The 19,008-nt window shown below is 42.7% G+C and overlaps 1 protein-coding gene across 1 annotated transcript in view; it reads right to left on the reverse strand.

Moving 5' to 3' along the window:
• BMP2 (bone morphogenetic protein 2) overlaps positions 1 to 19,008 on the reverse strand; it is a 132,202-nt gene that overhangs the window by 35,118 nt on the left and 78,076 nt on the right. Inside the window, exon 3 of the mRNA XM_064510017.1 lies at positions 15,018 to 15,133. The gene's annotated coding sequence lies outside the window, so the exon portion shown is untranslated. The remainder of the gene's footprint in view (positions 1 to 15,017; positions 15,134 to 19,008) is intronic.

Genomic DNA, 19,008 nt, shown 5'->3' on the forward strand with positions numbered 1-19,008 from the left:
TCTCGCAGGTATGTGGGCGAAGCCTTTGGGATTTTCAGAATTTTCAGGATTTCCTGCAGAGTCCAGGGAGCTTCCTCTCCCAACCATATCTTCATACACAGCCTCTCTTCTAGGTCACAAAGACTTTCTGGTTAATTCTTAGTCTCTAAAACAGTAGGTGAAGAGACTTTTCCGTTACTTGCAAATTTCTTTTTTTTTCAGGTAGTCCTCTGACCTACTTCATTCAGCCAAAGTATCCCTCCACACAACCAGTTGCTTAGTTACCACTCCCTGGACTTCAAATCTGAAAACATGAATTCCTGCGGACAGTAACCCTGTCATTGCCCCACAGCACTTTAATTGACTATACGAACTGCAAAGCTTAAGAAACCCCTGTTGTTGACCCCATGCCATGGATAAGAATTCCCCTTATCGACTGGTGAGCATTTTCTTTCAATGTCAAGCTAACAGTAGCAAAGAAAGCAAACTCACTTTACTTCAGAAGCATATTGTAACATTGCACAGCTACATACAGAAAGTTCCCAGTATCAAAAGAATCCCTAAACTGTTCATAAACTGAATTTCCAGATCACCTCACAAGTCACCAGAATTATAATCCTCTGTGCTAAGTTTTTCTTTATGTAAGATGCAAGTAGCAATATTTATCTCCTTTATAAAATGCTTTGTGATCTACAGATGCCTTTTTACAAGACGGGCACACATGCTATATATTCATTTTCCCTTTTTCATCAAGCTCAACTAAATTACAAAAGACAGCATTAGATTTCTTTCAAAACTCTTTGAATAATAAAACTGCCATAAGCTGTCTCATCTGCTTCATGAAACATACCTTCAATTTGAAATTTTTCTATTTTGCAATAATCAGATGGTCATTGAGCAATGTTACTCCATTCAGCATTACCACTTGAAACTCCCATTCAGACTTGTTAATTCTCCATTTTGCCATCCAAGAAATATGTTTTCGAGGCATTCAGATTCAGATACCGCAATTCAGTATGATTCAGTCATGTCATTTGCACCATTGACTGCTGCAGGATTTTGTTCTCTCACTTCCCTAATAACTAGATGGTTATCCTTACATTTTACTCCCACTACCTTTTAAGTCATTTCAGGATAAATTCTGTCTTCAGATACAGGTGCATATCTCTTATTGAGATCAATGGGAATTTTTTTTTTTCTCCAGCAGGTACGAAGAAAAGAAGTGTGGTCTTATTCTACTCTGAGGAGTAATGGGGTTGGAAAGATATTGTTGCTTTGTCTTGGAATGCATTTTCAGACCAGCCTTGCAAAGTTCTTCTTGATCACCTGTCATGATATTTTGCATCTTCTTCATCACAAACAGATTAAGGAAACAGAATTCAGAGCCTCTTTGGGACCTCCTTTGAGATCTTTGGACATGACTCCAGATGACAGTGATTCAAGCTTTCTTCCTTAATGGGTAACAGCTCTGCAAAATTACGATCTTCTGAGATACAGAATAGGCAATACTCAGTCTTGCAAGAATGAGAAGTCTAAGATCCAATATTCCCTGATTTATCAGAACTTGCAACAGAAAGCTTTGTACCATCTGAAGGGAGAAGTTTCAAGTTTCTGTCCATGAAAGACCCTAAGTTCCTTAAAAATCTGACTAGTTTATGCAGAGTAAAATAATTTTAGGGCAATTTATGACATTCCCTCCCTCTAAGATCTGTACTGCTGGACATGTGTCTAGATGGTAAGAAGGGAAAACTATATATTTAACAAGAACATTTTTACCATACCCTACTACATTTCTTAAAAAAAAAAAATTTCCATGCATTTGACACATGCACAATGCCTTATTTAATGGTCTTGTTATGTAGTTGTTGCAGTTTTGTTTGTAACTGACTCATAGCTTGTGTATTCACAAATCATGGGACTACCCCAGAGGTACGATGATGAAAACTGCTCCCGGTTAAAAGGCTCTCTATTGAAAGAGAGTTTCATCCGGACATGATGGTTCCTAGTAAGTGTCTTTTGAAATATCCTGTGTTTTATTAGCTTTTGACATATCAAAAGCAAGCCAAGAGTTTAGAAAGAGATCTGCCTGTGTTGCTGGCCTACCTGGAAGCAGCAGGATATGCACCTCTGAAGGGGACATCCCACAGCTCTTGCCGCAGCAGGGAAATGCCGGGATCTCCCTGCAGCCACCCAGGCTGCAGTCCCACTGAGTGCTGGGATCATCAGCAAACCCACACACAGAGGCCAGGTCACCCAGTCTACAGCACAGCCCCCAAAATTTTGGTGGCAACACCAGCGAGATGGTTGTCCGGTTGCTGTGCAGGGATGGAGCAAGAAGCCACAGGGCAGTCGGAGGCCAGGAATATGTTAACTCTGAGTCAGAAAGCCATCAAACTGCAGCCTCAGTGGGATTGCTACAGAGGTGAAACCAAGCAGCTGCCAGACCAAAGAGCTGCTGCTTTACCTGAAGTTAAAAAGGAAAAAAGGAGAGAGAAAAGGAAAAAAAAAAAAAAAAAAAAAGTAGTTTCTGCTGGTTTCTTGAAAACCAACAACCCTGGATTTCTGCCAGCCCTAAGAGAACCCTTTACATATACCTTTATATATAGATAATGTATCTCTATGGACACCTTATCTCTGAGAACTCTCCAGCTGAAAAAGCTTGGCTGAAAGGTACAGTATCCATTTTAATATTGGTCCCCAAGGTGAGACAAACAGAGATTGGTTTGTTTCTTCCTTAGGAAAAATCAGGCTGCAGCAAAGGGAAATATGAGATGATCAGACATTTTCTAGTTCAGGCATCAGACTGGGTTCCAATTACTTGCTGAGTCTACAACAGGTTTCATTTAGGACCACAGACAAGTCATGCTGCGCTCTGTGCCTCAGTTTCTGCATCTTAAATAGCATTATAATAATAATAGCTACAATAAATAGCTACCAGGGGTTGTATATCTGAATGCATATATTTTAGGATGTGCTGACATGCCACATTGCCCACGTACTTAGACAGTCAGGAAAAACTAATGAGCACTATTGATATTACAGTAATGCTAGCAGGTTACAAAAGTTCGAAATTATGTCAAATTAAAACCCGGTGAGGTTCACAATAGTCAGATAGCATGAAACAGGAACCATATTACAATCAAACTGGTTCAGCTGAAATATTTGAGGTTTGAGGCATCTGGATTTTAAAATAAAAATATGAAAATTTACACACAGACCAGAAGTAATTCTTCAAAAAAGTTGTTCAGCTGAAACCTTACTTTCCACCAAAAAAACAGTTTCAACAACATTTTCCCAGTCAACTGTGTTGTAATGCAACATAGTCTTTGAGACTTCTTTCCCTTCTACTTCTGGTCTTGCTTTTGAGCACAGTTCAGATTTTGAATCTGATTCTTTCCTGTCCAGGAATCACTCATTTGAAAACTTTTTTTTCTTTTTTTTCCACAGCTAGCATTTCACCATGGACTAATTGTGTTAGCTGAAGCACTTCATATGCAAGAAATACAGACAGCAGCATATGCCTGCAAAATGATGTCAGTGTGACTCCCTAGAAACCTTCTTAGCTACAAAGTCAGTGTACTGGGAGAACCTGGCAGACTGAATTTTCTTTAAATACCAGATGATACGAACTCAGTCCTTTAGCTGGAGTAAGCAGGCTCCACCAACTTTAATGGCGTTGAGTAAGTTCACATCTGCTAGAGATCTGGTCCATTGCAACCAAACTGAGAAAAGTTGTATAAATTAAATACCACCTCACTGAAAAGCATATAAATTCATCATCAGCATGCTCAGGCTTTGCTCCCCACAACTCATAGTGTAAATAAGGCCACACCATTTTCATTTGTGGGTAAGAGCTCTCAGTTCCTCATGCCCCTCGCCAGTAGGAAAAACCCCACTTAAGGCTAGTTACTTTTCCACCTGATGCTTAGCTGGAAGATCCTCACTGTGAAATCACTGTTCCCTTCAGCTACTGCCTCATATGCAGGGGAATTTCCCTGTGCCCCCTACCCTCCCTTCAACAGATTAACAGTACAGGCTTAGAAAGGGGATTTTCCAGTATAAACAGACCTAAGCCAAACTCTTCTCCTGGCCTCTCCATGCCCCAGCCCATATTTGCCCCACATATAATTATCTGTGGATTTCACCCAGAAGACAGAGGATTTTACTTATAACCCCAAATAGGCAGGCTCTGACGTAATGGCAGCCTGAGGAATATAGGTCAGGGAGGTGGCCTGGCCACTGGAAATGAATTTCTGAAGCAGAATGAACAACCTTGTTAGAGGGGAAGATAGTAATCAGCAGTGGTCCTTGGATCTAAACATTTCACCTTCAGCACTCTTGCAGCTACAGCCCTCATCTGTTTCACTTTACTATTTTAGGTTCCTGACTCACATCCCAAATATTGACTTCTATTTTTCTATTAGCACTGGATTTTCAGCCTCCATATTGACTTTGACTGTAGCTATGGTTGATACTAAGCCTCTCAGGTCAACAAACTTTTATAGCTGTTAGCTGCTTAAACCACGTTGGGCAGGAACTGGCACTATAGAGCAGTAGCTAGAAGCAATATTATTGAGAATTATAAATTATTCCTCTGCCTGAACTTTTCCTCTTATTCACATAGCTACATTCATTTTTTAAACATGTGGCAAATGAATTGCAAAGGGAGGACAATTGGGACTCTGTAATTTTGAAGAGCACCCGCCACTACTAATGGGGATGGATTCTCCTCTGGGAGCAGTGGAGTAATGCAGAAAGTCCTAGCAGAGGTATAAAAGCATAATCTGCACTGATAGTACCTGTGAGGACTGGGAACAGCCAGCCAGAGGATCAGAAGCCCCAGATCTATCTTAGTTGTACACACCAATTCTTAATCATCTCCTTTGGCTAATATTTTAGCAGTATGCGTAACTGAGCCATTGCAACCAGACGTCAGAGAGACATGACCATCCGTCATTTGTAAAACATTTAATACATGTAAGAAATGATAACAACATTAAAAGAACATTATTGCAGTGACAAAGCCAAGCCTAGCAACTGAAGAAACACAGCAATTAAGATCAACTTAAGCCTCATGGTATAGTATTTTTCTGCAGACCACATACTATTTTTTCACACAGGAGCCATGCTTAGGAGTGGGGAGCATGGAAGGCCCAGCTAGGCACAAGCTGTGTCGAGTATTTTACTAACACAGGACAACTGCAGCATTCAGATGTGAGAGGAATTGTACATTGCTGCATCCCTTACAGATGTCCCCTTGGGCACTGTGGACCCTGGGGAGTTGCTCAGCACAAGTCCTTGCACAAAGAGCTCACAGAAATGGCTCATTTCATGCCATCCCCCTCTCTGTCAGTCAACCTCAAGACCAGGCAGAATGTGACCCGAATTTATCTTAAATTTTTAAGTCCATGCCATGTTCAGCTTAATACTTTTTAAAAAGCGGTTATCACTGAGGAAATGATTACTGGGGTGATAAGTTATGAATGACTTATTCATAAAGTATTTTCAGTCCTTCATCAGTCTACTAGATCTTGTGCTAATGTTCCAGTCCTACACATACTGACCAATTGCTCATTTGCTACTAGGCTTTTTTCAGGCAAAGACTCTCAAACCGATGCAAATTGGCCATTTATTAAGCTTTCTTTTCCCCCTCTCCTTACGACATACCTTGAATACAAGTCTATGGAAGGAAGAAAGGGTCAGAAAACTTGTATGATATTTGTGATTTGTTATTAACTGCTGGCACTGAAGCCCCTGCAGGCCACAGGACCCTCCCTGTGCTAGGCAATGTGTTGCTACTGTCAGGCAACATATGAACTAGTAAGAGGGAGTCCTTTGACCAGACCCTCTACCTAGATGGAAGCAGCACTCTCACCCAGGTAACAGCAGGGCAGCAAAGGCCCAGGCTCATGCCGTGCCCGGAGTACCAGGCTGCAACAGAAACCCATAGGAGTAATCCCAGTGCAGCACAGCACCACACTGCCTCTCTTCCCCACCCTCCCAGCATGTTCCCATTCCTCTCAGCACAAACCTGAGAAACGTGCTTTTCCCCTGCCTGAAGTTCGCAGAATTACACTTTTCAGGCATTTACCACTAAATGGCAAAGTTCTGGCTCACAATTACACCACATCCTTTAAGCCAAAGCACATACATGGGTTGTAATCCTCCCTCCAAACTTGCAATGAGGTGGAAGAAAGCGTGATGGGTTGTACTTGCTTTCCATTGCTGTGCCAGGTCTCAGAAAGCTGTTGCTCAAATCCCATCACAGAGAAAGCACCAGACTGGTAGCACACAGTCCACAGACCTACCAAAACCAACGGGCACTCTCCTGCCCTCACCCTGTGCCAGGATCAGGGCCACAAAGCACAGGCCATGCAAAGAGAGCAATACGTTATATAAGTTTGTCTTTTTCAGATAAAGACTGTTCTTCACTATCTCCTTGATTCAGAGAGATTTGGTCTTCATAGAAGAATGGCAACTAAATGCAGCTACAAAGCAACATTTATTCTACTCTAACAGTTCAGTTTTGTTTGTAAACAAAAAAGTGATGCCTTGAAATGCAAGCATCAAATATTTTGTCTCTTACAGCTTGTGTGAACTCCCCTGCTAGCATTGCTGTGAATACCCTGAGTGTCAGTGGCAACACAGATAATGCAAGCACAACAGATGTATGGGACCTGACCAGCATCAGCAGTTAGAGCAAAAACCTAAAGCTCAGCTTAATAACTCTGTTCCAACAGAGATTCCCTGTATAACTTTAGCAAATGTTTCAGCTCTCTGATAGTTCAATTTCTTATTTGTACAACAAGGGAGACGGTAATCCTGCCTTCACCAGAGTGCTCTAAGGATGACCACACTGGATTTTGGGAGGGACTCCGATGTGTGGAGGGCTTAATGACCCCCAGATACCTAAAACCAGTAATTCTGATGGGAATATATACATATATATTTACAGCTCTTTAGTTCCCAATTCCAGCTGTACATTACCACATCAACAAGATGGAGCAAGAGAAGCTGTTGTCTTAACCAGGCCCCTAATAGCTGATCAGCTAGCATGCTGACTACCCTAAGCTAGTTGGCTTCTGTGCTGCCCCCCATTCTGTAAGCAATACAATTACTAAACCAACTAAAAAAAGACAAGACAAAAAAAGGAACCTACCTGCTGCCATTATGGTCCCAAGGGACCTGGCCCCACTCTGCTCTGTGCTCACTATCAGCATCACTCACATATTTCAAGCAGCATGTCCTTACCACCATCACTCCGCACATGAGAGACTCTCCCCTCATTACCCTCACCCAGGGCCCTGACCTCAATTATTAACTGTGTTTAGCAAGGACATTATTAAACCTGACTCTCTGCTCCCAGATGAGCTATCATGTGTCTCTCTCTAACTCAGCAGGAACCTTTTTCTCACCCCATGCCCTTCTTATTACCCTTTAATGTGCCCTGAAGCCTCTAGAGCAACCCCATCCAACCCAGATAATATCATTTCTAGGAGGAAAGTAAAAAAAGCAGGAGAGTCCATTCCTGAAGATTTTTCCTAACTGGCTCCAAAACATCTTCTTTTTTTTTTTTTTTTTTTTTTTAAACCATTCATCTCTGATAATTATTTCTAAAAAGCAACAGGCCTCTCTAGTCACAGAAAATTGCATAGCTGGGGATTAAAGTATTTTATAGTTTCTGGCAGGACACTTGTTCTTTTTACCTGTGAAAACTGATCACAGCTGTCTGCTGTGATTAAAAAGCAAGTAGATTTTAATAACTAATTAGCTTACATTTTAATCACAGCTTTTATTCCAAACAGAAATAGGAGTGCCACTGAAACATAATCTAAAATGTCAGCAAATGTCTACCCTTCTCTGCTTAGCAAATCCAGCTTGCAATGTGCTGATGACATCAGTAAATTGAAGGGCATTGGGCAATTCTCTGTGCTCTTCTTCAGCTTTGGTACAGGAGCTCTGTCCATCCTGCTACTCCTCACTCCTTTTCTGGATGCTCTAAAGGTGGGATCCGTCAGGGCTCGTCTCATGTCAAGAAGGGAATCTGTGCATCACCCTCAAACCCTGGCATCTGCCTTACGCTGTTATGTATTCTCAAGGAACCCATATGCGTAGCCCTGCTGAGGTCAGCAAAATTGCACACAGCAGGAAGGATCATTTTTCTTGGACTGTTGCTAATCTGGGTATATCTATCTTCCACTGAATATTTTTTCCTTTTTCAACAAATCCACTGGCCTGAAATTCCAGTTTTCTCAGAGAAAAAACATTTTTGGTAAATAAAAAACAACAAAACAATTTTCAGCTCAGAAACCTTTACTGTCAACCCAAATGCTTCTATGGATTTTTCAAATCCAAACTGTGGAAGAAGTCTGTAACACCAAGGTTTCCAAAAACCAAGCTCTTTTCATGTTCTCAGATTAGTCAACAATTTGTACAATAAAACAATGCAAGGAAATCATCCGAGCTCTCAGGCCAAGCCCTTGAACGACAGTGGGTTGTGGGGAAGGCGCTGTCAGTGCACCCTCTCCTCTGATGGGCAGGCTGGCAAGAGGGTGACCAGGCACCGAGGGGAAGGGGGTGCTGCTGTAATTTGCTGTGGACTTCTCCACAGCCTGACGGCCCCTTTGGCTTCTCCATGGAGGCACCCGGGTCTGTGCCACAGAGGGAAGGGGCATTTGACACAGAACCTGCAGGAGCTTGAAGTTAATTAGCTGTGGGATTAACAGCAGGGAAGCTTTGGCAATGCAGCATGTACAAGTGTGTAAGGGACCTTGGGTATTGCCTCAGGGCATGTCTAATCTGCTGCCGCTTTACTGTTATTGCTACCTGTACTTAATTGGTTAGAGATATCTGCAGTACATGTGCATCTGGTAGCACAGTGTAGCTTTTGCCTAACCTACTCAGCATTACACAGCCTACACAGCCATAGGCATGTGGGCAGCAAGGCACCTCTCCCACCTCCTGAGTGCCAGCACCGGACATCGGCTATCACACCGGTGTTCCTCATTGCAACGCCCATGAGCTAGCGCGAAGTATGGCAGGTGAAGTCAGGTAGGTCAGTTCCATCCGCTCAGCCCAGCAATCTTGCATCCCTCCCATCACCAGCTTGGGTGGGGAAAACTGTTCTGTGGTTGGACTTCTAAAGATAACCACCGTATTTTTCAACTTCAACCATTGTCCTCTACTATGTGATCATACAGTGCCTAGTGTAATGAGGCCCTGAGCTCCTCCAGAGCCCCTACGGGCTGCTATATTGCAAAAGATACATACCAATAAACTCTTGTAGAGCACACAAACATTCATTAAACCTATCCTTTGACTTATGGTAGGTAGCTGAAAAATGCAGCAGCTTTCAGATAAAACACTATGACTGAATATTGCAAGTATGACAAATGTTTTGTGGATGAGAATGCTCCCTCCCCTCAAAATATTTGTTTTCAATACCCACAAAGTAGTATAATGTCATTTAGCAAGGAAAATTCTGGCAGTCAATGCACAATCTGGCAGAGCTACAAGTACTGTAGGTGTTATGATACACACACAACATGTTTTACAAATAGAAAGTGGTTTCCAGAGTTCTTTAATATATTCTAATTTCCCCCACCTCTGCCCAAAAAAGCTGCAGTTATGAAAATACTGTTGCACACTGAAATATGAAACTAGAAATCTGAAGAGAGTTGGTTTTTTTAAAAGCTCTCTTTTCAGCTATTCCTTCTTCTTTTTTTTGAGTCAGGTATGTTTTTAGCAACTTAAACAGGTTGGGTTACCCACAAGAAGTAGTAATTTTTCCACCTAGCAGATTGAGGTATTCATACCCTCTTTAAACATTTCTAAATTTATTCTCCAGTATTATTCAAATAGAAATATTTGCATGTACACCCTGGATCGGATAAAACCCTTTCAGTACTAACCCATGGGTAGAAACCACACAAATGAAGAAGATTAACAAAATGCACCTTCTTTGAATCCAAATAGCCTTTGGAAGAAACATTTCCAAAGATCAGTCCTGTCTAGATTGGTTATTAACATTAATCTATTCATTTCACAGGAGGATGCTGCTCAAGAGCAAAGCTAGTACCTATGCAACACGTAATGACATATATCCCCTTAGCTGAGGAACTTGCTGGTTAATAGCAGGACAGGTGAAGAGTTATCAGCCTATTTTACAGATGGGAGACCAAAGGAAAAAAAGAGACCAGATGAACTGCTCAGGGCCACCCAGTGTCAGAACCAAGAGCTAAACACAGTTTTCTTGAACGCTAGTCCCAAACCTCAGTTACAAAACAAGACTTCCTTTCTAAGAAATCACATCAGCTAGTTCTAGTGAATTTTCAAGGTGAAAAAAAAGCTGAATTTGAACTTTTTCAACAGTCTCTGAGGTCGCCAGCTTCAGTTCCAGGTGAAGTGAACACACTCACTTTCCGGAACAAAAACCCCTCACAGAGCATTGAGGCATGAGCAATGAGTCATACTGACGTTTGTGAAAGACTGGCCCATCCAGCCCTTACTATCCAAAGAAGGGCGCATCTATGCTTTGTGTTTGGTTACTTCCAAACCAGACTGTCACACAAAACCACACAGTGGAGACACCAACCTGAGCCCACAAAGAATATGCCATAGACATATCATGCAGTGCTAACAGTAACATCTGTATTAGCACTGTAGTAGCATCCTACAACTAAACTAAACAAGCAGAGCCAAAGGGGCCTTACCTTCTCAGAGCAGTACCACAGGACTATGGGCACAGAACAGAGCAGGTCAGCACAGAAATGAGTAAATCTTACTGCCTTGGTCAGCACTAACTACGTAGTGTGCATCTGTATATTGAAGATATGTCCGAAGTTTGTTCTGGGGAATCTGAATATCTAGGCATAAGTTTGCTGGTGACTAATCTAAACACAGTGTCCTAAGAGTTTTGTAGATGTTTTCATGATGTCCCAGGTGACAGTCTCCAGGACACTGTTCTCATATCACTTTCTTGGGATGGAGGATTAGCAAGTAGGCAGGCAACGGGTTCCCCCAGGACTCCAAACTGGAGGGAGAACACCAAAGCAGAGGAAGACTGCAGTCTGCTACGGGGCTTGACACACTGTGCTATCCGAAGCACAGGAGGACCTCAGGGAGCAGGACCTGGAAACTACAGGGATTTCTCAGGCTTTGTCTCTTATATATTCCCACAGCCTACAAAGTACCATGTTTAATCTGATATGTCTGTTCCATAGAGAAGAGCAGCCTTTCCAATTGCAAACACCCTTGCTGCCAGCATGGAACATCTCCCAGTCTTCTTTTAATTGCTGCACACAAGGCAACCACGGGGCTTCATGTAGGTTGTGATGGGGGAGAAGCTGCCATGCTGTACTGCTACTGGAGAGGAGGTGAAGTAATGCTGAGAATGAGGTTAGCAGTGCGGTTAGGCACATCTGCACCTGTGGATCAGCTGCAGATCACAACCACAAGGTCTATCTGTAGCCTGGAGACAACAACGGAGAAGATGAGTTGGTGCAAATTATGTGAATTACCTGAATAATACCTGCTGGAAAAATAAGTCTCAATTCTGCCATCTGTTACTCTGCAAGTAGCTTCACAGAGAGCAGAGGAACTAATACAGAAATAAAGTATTATTCAGCAAAAGATGGGGCGAGGTGATTGTGCCTTTAGCATTTCTTACCTGTTTGCAAAGAGACTCCTGTCTTTACAACTCTATTTATTGGGCCAGATACTCAGCTGGGCAGCAACTTTAATGTAAACTGAACAATGCTGATTTAGGCTAGCTCTGAATTCAAGGGATGATTAACAAGCATCTGCTGCTAGTTTATGCAGCCCATTGCCTGTCTCCAGGTTGTTCACTAAATTCAGCAGTATTGCTCATGATATTTCCACCTCCTGCCGCTGCACAGATGCAAGTCATTGGGTTATGAATGGCTGGCCAGATTTGCAGCACCCATCAAGCAGTTTGTGAAAAAACTGAATGCAGAGGAACTGAGGACCTCATCCCTTTGCCCAGGTGGGTGACACCAGGAAAGGCCCAGAGAAGCTGAATATCAACAAAACCAGACTGCTGCTGGAAGAGTGCTGGGACATCAGGAAGGCAGTTTACACTTCCCGCTCCCCATACCAACACTGTTTCTTTCAACACGGCATACTTGCCCTCTCCTCACTATTCCTCTCAGCTCCCCAAATGCCTTTAAACATGGCTCTTTTCCTTGAAATCTTGACCTGGGAGATGTAACCCCAACCATCAGTCCAATCTCCAGCCCAGCTGAATCCCAACCCAGCAGACCATGCAGTTAAGTCCTGAGGGACTTAAGCATGTGCTTAGGTGCTCTGCTGGATCAGTGCCTTTACAACCAGTCCAACTGCTTTGTTAGCAGTGCTGAGCACCAGGGCTGAGCTCCAACAGGAAATAGCAGCTTCCCTTTGAAGTCCTGCCACTGATGTTCACGTAGGTGGGACTTCAAAGAGGAGCCACCGCTTCCCCTCCCAGTATCGGAGGCCCCAGTGTTGGAGAAGCAGTACTGCTGGTTTTAATTGCATTAAGGGATGCTTTAGGGCAGACGATTCAGCCCTTCTCAATAAAAGGACAACTTAAAAAGGTTCCCACCTGCTGGCAAGAGACCCAAGGAAAGGTTCACTTGCATGCCAAAATACCCTTAAAAAGTCTGTGGAAAGAAATCTCTTCTCCTCCTGTTAGCTGTTTTCCCTAGTGCCACGGAAAACTACCTTGTTTGTCTTCTGAGCTTCTAATTTACTCTGAAGCTGTACTCCTGGCATCATAAGGGCCCCTCGCCAATTGGGATGTGGATGAGGAATGGTCTACCTCCACTCCCATTACAGAGTCACTGGAAAAACTGACCTCAACAACAGTTGAGCTGAGCCAATACCAAGAAATACCCCCACAGGCAACCTATATGGCTGATTCTGTTGCTGACTGACTACAGTCATACACAAGAGCAGTTTTAACTTCTCTGTATCTCTTTTCCTTGGGGGAAAACGAGGCAGAGAAGTCCACATCCTAAATGGTGTAAATAAACTCAACTGATATCAAAACGTGGCTCCACCTGCTCCCTCTCCAACCTTGCAAAGATTGCAAACCTCTATCTCTTCTCTATATCTTTAACTAAAAGCAAGACCCAGCCAGATCCCTGGGGATCACTCCCCTAGCACGGAAAAGCCAGAGAGCCACTAAGCAATGAATGCACTACAGAAACAGCCAAAGTGCCCAGGGAATCGAAGCTGAACATAAATGTCGTGCAGGGTTTACATGGATTTGCAACGCTCTTCCATTTTCATTGTGCTTGTTTTTCTCTTATCTGGATTTCACTTTATATGTCCAGATTCATTTATATATGTTCAAAAGCTGGCTATGTAAGTAGGCATGGATTTTGAAGGAAGATGAATAATTTTCATTTTACTTGAGGACTGAGTACTTTGCGACTTCATTACATGGAGTTCAGCTGAGCTTTGCAGTTTGGGTCACAGACTTGCCATAACCTGGTCATCTCACCTGACCATCTCCTATTTTGTACCTCCACGCACAAGATTTGCACATTGTAGAACTAAGCCGAGTCAGCAGCAAAGCAGTATGTACCAGCATGGAGTAATACGAGGGGAAATTTTACCTCAGTCCTTCTTTCTGCCTGCCCCAGGATTTCCTTCTCCCCAACTGCCCGGTGGCATCCAGACTAGGAAACTCAAAGCACTTGTGAGTTCCTCAGCACAGATGCCTGCTTGGAGTGTGTCCCAACTCCTGCCGGAGTAAGACCCAAGCATTTCTCCCTCTCCTGTTTTTCCACAGATTGGAAACCCAGGCGTATAGACCAAAAAGTGCATAACCTGTCATGCTATATAGGCATCTGCTCACTGGCTAAGCAACGCATACACCTCAAAAGTGCAGAGGGAGGTTGATGCCCAGACATAGAGAGGCTGACAGCAGTGACAATATCAAGAAAATGTGGCAAGACTGGACTCTACCATGCAAATGATCCCAGCGCAAACCCTCCTATCTGTCCTGGTGTGAAGAACAACTGAAAAGCTGAACAAATTAAAGTATTTCCAGCTCAGAAAGAAAATAAAAATAGCATGGAAGACACTCACGTGCCTTTCAGCGGCACAGCCATGTGGCTTCAGCTTTGCTCATCCAATGCGACTGCAGGAAAGCTCTTGTACACATGCTTGAAATTTTCTCTCCCAACATTTTTTTAAAATCAACAGAAAAGTGTTTTTTTCCCAAGACATTTCTCTTAAGGTTTTGAGCTTTGACATCCCACCTCTCCAAGTTAATTAATTTTCAGCCAGAATTACTAAACTATTCCAATATTCAGTAGTTTCTCATTAAAAAATCCTAGGATTTAGGGGTTTAAAGGGGTTAATTGCTCTTTTTTTTCCTGAATATTTAATCAACATTTCCCACTGAGAGAGAAAAAATATTCTGGCCACGCATAGGTTTCCTTGCAAGGTTGAGAAGGGCAAGGTGGAGGAGGGGGTCACTGTATTTTTCCTTAAAGACACACAAACATTCTCTTATAACTTAAGTCACCGCTGCACTTGCGAGCTGGACAAATTTAGAGAACTTAAAATCAATCAATAAAAAAAAGAGCTTGACCACAAAGGAAGTTCTGGTCAACCCTTCAGCTTTACATCATAGACAACATTTATTTTATCACAGCCTTACAAAAATTAAAATAGAAAAATGCATCTCCTTGGAAAACAGTAGTTATTTTCTTCCACTGCTCAGATATTTTTATAAGCCCATTCCCACCAGCCTCGCTCATGTTGAGAATCACCTTACCCTGCAGGGCAGACCATTTATTTAGAGGCAAGATATTATGTCCTGAACAGGACACTGAGATGCCTCCACCCAACAAAAACCCCACTGTGCAGCTGAGTTGGACCAACCTACGTCCCAGGTCCGCGTCTGGTTTGAAGCATTACCCATACTGTCTGGATACTGGCCTCTATAAATAAACAGGCAAGAAGGTTTGGAGAAGAGGTGAAGCCTTTCTCACTAGTTGTGAGCAAGGAAGGAAGTTGTACCTTACCAAAGACTGCGGGAATTCACAACTCCCTCCTTCCTTTAATAGCACTGCTGGAGGCAGAGAGGAGCACGGCACAGCACCCATTCAGGCATGGTCCAGCAAAACAGCCACAACAGCCTCTGAAATGAAATACTGCACATCAGTAAGGGTGGCAGAACTTGACTGACAGCTATCACTCTTGCTGGCTAATCATCATCACAGTTCATTGCTGTTTCCATTAATTCTTAGCAAAACGTGACAATGGCACAGAATCAGATTTCAATTGCTGGCATGTTGTAACGCATATTTGTTCAGAGATTTGATTCGGATAGTTTGTCTGTTCCCCCCACCCCCCATGGTTTTTTTTGGTTGTTTACACATATTCGCTTTAGCAAAACTTCCACTGGGAAAAGGTTTCTCTGGTCCAGAAGGAAACTTCTGGTCAAAACATGCATAAACAAATCTGCCCAGAGCAGCCAACGATTTCGGCAGTCAGCAGGAGCACAGAAGCCCTACGTATGAAAGCCTGACATAGATCAGAGAGTTGAACTTGGATCTCCTAAATCCAAGAGGGGTATATTAACCCCCAGGCAAGAGGCCATTCTTGGATGTTGCTTTCCTGGAGGAGTCATTTCATATTGGATATAAGTAATTAAATATTTGCTGGAAACAGTGAGATCAATTCTGCAGCCCAGAGGCCAGAACAGTGAACCAGAAAGAACAAGAACATGACCCAGGGTCTCCCATCTGCCAAGGGAGTGACTTGGCTATCTAATGTTTTACTGTGGTAATACAAAAATAAAAAATCAAAACCTTTAAAGATTCTGTATCTTTCAAGAAGAATAGGAATAACTTTTGAAACCTCACATTTTGTAGACTGGGAGAACCCTTCCCTACCCACTGTTACAGGGGGGTAAATCTGCAATGTTTATCACCTCTTGTCGCCAAAGTCAGAATCTGGCCTGCTGCCTTCCAACCTAATTCAGAATGCACTTTCATCTCTAGTATAAACACTGAGAAATATCAAAAGCCCTGTTGACAGTACTGCTCTCATTTTCTGCTTTAAGAAGTTGCCAAAATGTACAAAATTAAACTCTCCAAGTCACAGTAGGCTGTTTTGTCAGTTTATGCAATCAGTAACGTAATACTATCGTAACCTCTATCATTCTCACTTTCCTTTTTTTCTCCCCCCCCCCCCCCCCCCCGTCTTCCTTTCCTTCTATCTTTCTTAAGCAAGAATTTCCCCTGGAAGGGAACACAGTTCCTTCAAAAATTAAATCATAACATCAAAATTCAAACCAATCCACAAAATATAAATCATATTCTGGAAGAATATCACTTTATACAACGCATGCTGGAGAAGCATTGTCTAGGCCACGGTAGGTAGACTATATATATCACAGAGCTAAAGGAGCTTCTTAGGGAATTTTATCTTAAATTGCAAGAGTCAGAAACAGGCATGTTTCCCTGTCTCTCCCCTACTATCTAAAAGAGCACATTTGAGGACTACGTCTGTATTTTTTGTATTTTTCCATTTCTTTTTGAAATGAGAAATTCTGGGGCTCAAAAAATATAGAATTAGGTCCTTTCTTATTTCACTAACCAAAACAACAGCAAAGGAAGCAGCACAACTCAATGGACTGCAATTCTGTGGAAAAATTCTAGGAAAACAGGAGCAATGACAAACATTTCTCTAGAATAGTGGTTCCTAAGCAGAGAAATACATCCCCACAATACAGTAAGGCATGAATAACATTTGCAGATGATCTTCACTTGAAATCAGTGTGACATACATTACCTCAGTACATAATTCATTCTTAATCTATTAATGATATGACTCATTAACATATTAGTAGCGTTAGTAGGGTTAATAGTAGTAATACTGCTAATAATGTCGCTGTAGTGCCAACAGGTTTCAACATGCTAGTTCTTCCACATGCATATAAGAAAAGGATGGGTGATCCACTACCATATAAATGGTAGTGAGACAAGAAGTTTGATAGTCCCACTAGTCACTTCATGATATGTGTGCTATTATCTGTTGTTATCTGCCTGAGGAATCATAGAAGATCTAAATGTTCAATCATAAGGACTGTTCAGATGTAAGATCCCTGACAGTAACTTTGCTGGCCATGGGATAATGCCCTAATGAATGCTTTCCATATTCCTCATATGTTTCTGTTATTATGCAATCGGGTGCAAAATGCCTTGTAGGATCTACTGGGTTCTCGCAGATTTCTGCATCTCTGCATTGCAGGAATAATTTTACCTCAGGGAAAGGTTTTATGAAGTCATTTCCCAGAGCCAGTCAAAAACTACTGGGGAGGAATAACACACAGCCTAAGAAAAGCTGTTGTATGCCTGGTTTTCCACCCTAAATTTTCCTGCTTGGAAATCTCATCTGAAAGGACTGGAGGAATTGATCTGTTAGTCTGAGATTTCCAGAAGCACAGTTACCCTGCTCTTGAGGAAAGGTCCCCACATTGCTGAGCCTACCCGGTGTCTCTGTGCATGCACAATAGCATCAGACCTTTTGTCCAGCACTGCCATACAGCCTGGAAAGGCACAGAGTCCAACGCTGACCTCTAGCATAAACCTAGAAGCCCATCTCTTCCAAAGTGGTGCCAAGCTCCCTGTGCTTGTACTCTGCAGAGGGAAGATGCTTGCACAGGGGAGCTGAGAGCTACTGCAGATGGCCTGAATGGCCGCTCTGTATATGAACACCAAGCTTGATGCTTCATGGAAACACTGGTGCACACTGTGGCCTGCAATACCCTGCAAGGCCATGATAGCTGTACTCTCACACCACAGCTTGCATCATGATTGCTATCCTAAGGATGTGAGATTCCTTAGGCACATTTTGCTTCACAGTTTTTAGTCCTCTGCATTGCCAGTAATCATTCTTCTTGTTAGATCTGGAGTAAGTTCATACCCCACACACCAAACAGGTATTGCCACGATTCTCCTGCTACATAAACAAAACCCACAATCAATAAAGGTGAGCACTTTTGTATGTTTACCTGTATGAGCACCTGCTTTCTCAAACCCTTTATGTTTTGAGAAGGATTGCTCACGGCTTTGCTGCATTAATTAGGATGATCATGAGACTCACACCTAGCAAACGTGCCCTTCTGATTGCAGGGCATGACTGCATTACAGTGGTAAAGTGGCTTCCTCATTCACTTACCATCTGTGTGGTCCTGCAGTGTCCAAGCTGCTTTTGTTTTGGTCGCGTGTCAAGGGCAGCAAGCACTCTGCCTCTCGGTTCAGCTTAGAAAAGAAACTTTCAAACAACCTTTCTGCATTTCTTTCCCAGGGAAATGGCACTGGGGGAACTTACTGATAGTGCTCAATAGCTGGAAAACACAAACTTCTCTGTGGGCTGTCTAGGAACTACAGTGACAACAAAATGACATTACACTGAGCTGCTCAGAAAGAAAGCAAGTGGTAGAAGCCTTCCTCATTTCACTGACAGAAAAAATAGCACACATAGCATCAGCAAATGCTTCATTATCCAGTAGAGCCCGGACAAAGATTCTGGCAGTAAAAAATATGATTTCTGAATATAGGGTTTGGTGCAGGTCTGATTTATGGTAAGAACAGATACTGCCTGCAAGATTGGAGTGAAATCCATGTTCAGGTTTCAAGTATCCTTAAAATTCTGCTGCTCTAACAATCTGAGTTTGGATTTAGGCTCTTCTCTAGTTTTAGGAAAACTGGCTATGAAGAGAAAACTTGACTGTATCCCTGGTTTCATGCACAGACAAAATTTGCAAGCACAGGTCTCCCTTGGCCATGGCATAAGGGAAAATGAGCCATTCTGCAATATCATGCCATGTGTTCCAGCATCCTGTGGGATCAGGAACCCACACCCCCGTGGAGAGTAAGACTGGACAGGCTGGGAGCCACAGCTGGAGTGGAAAACATCCACAGGAGCATTTTATGAGAAGAATAGAAAGTCTATAATTATCTTCCTGCTGAACCTCACTGTGCTGCGATGCTGTCTCTCCCGCTG

Source organism: Dromaius novaehollandiae, chromosome 3 (genome assembly GCF_036370855.1).
Source record: "Dromaius novaehollandiae isolate bDroNov1 chromosome 3, bDroNov1.hap1, whole genome shotgun sequence".
Taxonomy (NCBI): Eukaryota; Metazoa; Chordata; class Aves; order Casuariiformes; family Dromaiidae; genus Dromaius; species Dromaius novaehollandiae.